Here is a 3,097-nt window from a genome sequence, read left to right on the forward strand (position 1 = left end):
AATGGAGTATTGGTCCATACTACCACATGGAGGAACCTGGAAAACATGCTGAGTGAAAGAAGCCAGACACAAAGGTCACACATTGCGTGACTCTGTTCATATGAAATGTCCAGAGTAGGCAAATCCGTAGAGACAAAAGCAGATTAGTGGAGCCAAGGACTGGGGGTGGGGGTAGGGGTGGGAATGGGGGAGTCACTGTTTGATGGGTGTGAGGTGTCCTTTGGGGATGATGAAAGTGTTTTGGAACTAAAAGGAGATAATGCTTTCACAACACTGTGAATGTACTAGATGCCTCTGGCTTGTGCCCTTTAAAATGGTTAATATTTTTAAGCAAAAAATTAAAAAAAAAAAAACATTCAAATGAGAGATGATGGCGGCTTTTATGAGGGTGGTAGCAGTGGAGGTGGGGAGATGTGGTTAGAATCTGCACATGTTCCGGAGGTAGAGCTGACAGAATTCGCTGATAGATTGGGTGTCAGGAGGGAGATAAAGAAACAAGTCAAAATGACTGTGAGGCTTTTTGATCTGAGGAGCTGCGAAGATGAAGTTTCCATTTATTGAGATTGGATGACTAGCAGGTGTGGGGCAGGGAGAAGGAGGGATCAGGAGTTTGGTTTTGGACACGATGGAGTACCCCACAGACTTCCAAGTGGAAGTGTTGAGAAGCTAAGTGAATATATGAGTCTGAATTCTGGGGTGAGGTCCAGCCTAGAGAGATCTATAAATTTGGGAGACCAAGAGAAGAAGACCAAGTGCTGAGCCCCAATGTTTAAAGATGGGGCACTTGGGTGGCTCAGTTGGTTAGGCATCTGACTCTTGACTTTGGCTCGGGTCAGGTCATGGTCTCCAGGTCGTGAGATCGAGCCCGACGTGGGGATCTGTGCTAGGTGTGAAGCCTGCTTGGCATTCTCTGTCTCCTTCCTCCTCTATCTCTCCCTCCCCACCCCTAGCTCACAAAGAAACCACAGAGAAGGAGCAGACACTGAGATAGGATGGAAATCATGAATGTGGAGGGTCTTGGGAACCAAGGGAAGAAAATAAACCTAGGAAGAGGGTGTGGTTATCAGTGAGAAGACCCAAGCGGCATGAGGCAGGTCACTGGACTGTGGGGTTGAGCCACATGGAGGTCACTGGTAACCTCGAGAGTTGATTTGGCCAAGTTGTAAAGCCAAATCCTGGCTGGGGTGAGATATTAGTACAGATATCTCTCTCTCTCTCGCTCTCGCTCTCTCTTTTAGGGTTTTGCTATAATTCCATAAAGAACAGCAAAACACTGGAGCTGTAGTTAGATGAGGTTAATAAAGCATATTTGTAATAACACGTGTTTTATGCCAATGAGAGCGATCCAGAAGAGAGCAGACAATGGATGGTGCAGGAGAGAGAGAGAAGAATTGGTTAGTTTATGTCCCTGAGCAGACAAGAGAGGATGGGATCTAGTGTCCACTGAGAGTGTCTCTGTATCTAATAGGAAGGAAGGCAGAGAATAGGGTCTCAGGTGCAGGTAGGAGGTAGCTGTCCTGGGAACGTTCTGATGGCTTCTCTTCTCTCTCTGAGAATGAAGCAGGGTCCAGGGTGAGAATAAGCAGTGTGGTAGGGCTCAAGGTTCAAGGGGAGGAGAAGGTGTGTAGTTATTCCAGGAGCGTGAGAGAGTGAATGGATAAGAGGAGGGCTTCCAGGCCATCCCTAGGCAGGTGATCACATAGCGTGTGTTTGTGTCCAGCCACATTGAGCCGGTGCAGGCACAGAGTAGGCAGAGAGCTGGGTAAGAACTGCCCACTGGTCTCATTCACATAAAAGCTGGGAACGAGACCTGGTGCCCAGGGAGTGCTAGAAAGGAGGACAACTTAATGGCTAGAAGTGTTTGATTTGGGAAATAGAAGGGCTATGAAAAGGACAGGGACCAGGGTCTTGTTCAGTCCTATCTGTTTACAGATAGGGAAACAGAGGCCCAGGCAGGTCCAGGTTTCCCCCACCTTAACATGATAATTTTTAAATTTTTTAAAAGATTTTGTTTATTTATTTGACAGAAATAGATTGAGAGAGAGAGAAAGAGCACAAGCAGGGGGAGTGGCAGGCAGAGGGAAGGGGAGAAGCAGGCTCCCTGCTGAGCAGGGAACCCCATGTAGGACTCGATCCCAGAACCCTGAGATCACGACCTGAGCCACAGACAGATGCTTAACCCACTGAGCCACCCAGGAGCTTCTAACATGATTTTTTTTTAAATGTGAGGTGCTATAATTATTATGCTCATAAAATGTCCCCAATAGAGGGGCGCCTGGGTGGCTCAGTGGGTTAAAGCCTCTGCCTTTGGCTCAGGTCATGATCTCAGGGTCCTGGGATCGAGCCCTGCATCAGGCTCTCTGCTCAACAGGGAACCTGCTTCCTCCTCTCTCCCTCTCGGCCTGCCTCTCTACCTACTTGTGATCTGTCTGTCAAATAAATAAATAAAATCTTTAAAAAAAATAAAAATAAATTGTCCCAATAGATAAACCCATGATCAGATTGACTGAGGTCATCAGCAAACGTAGCCCAAGCCGCCCTGGATTGTCCTGCTGGTTATTACAGCTGATTACATAGAGAAATCATTAAGCTGTAGGTGCTTTTCCTTTATGTCTCAGAGAGAGGCAGTGAGGTGGTTAATGAGCTTGTCTGCCTGGGTTTGAATCCCAGCTCCGCTTCTTACAGTCTACTTCTCCCGTGTCTCAGGTTTCTTATCTGTAAAATGGGGATGATAACAGCAGATGGGCCTCGTAGGGATTTTTTTTTGGGAGGAATGAATAGGTTACTACATGTAAATCTCCTAGCACAATGCCTGCCAGAGAGGAAACACCAAATAACCATGGTGATTATCATATCGTCAAATCCCTTTAACAATCTAAGAGAGAGGTACTATTATGATCCCTTTTTGACTGTGACAGGAACTAAAGTTTTAATGCTTGAATGAGTTAGTATTCAAAGCCTTACACACACACACACACACACACACACACACACACACACACACACACACGGCTGCACGTGTTTGTAATAATTCTGGGTGGAAAGGAAGAATAAAGAAGCCCAGGGAAGCTAAACTAATCTACATCGGTACATAAAG

Source organism: Enhydra lutris, unplaced genomic scaffold (genome assembly GCF_002288905.1).
Source record: "Enhydra lutris kenyoni isolate GAN:26980312 unplaced genomic scaffold, ASM228890v2 scaffoldscaffold77, whole genome shotgun sequence".
Classification (NCBI taxonomy): domain Eukaryota; kingdom Metazoa; phylum Chordata; class Mammalia; order Carnivora; family Mustelidae; genus Enhydra; species Enhydra lutris.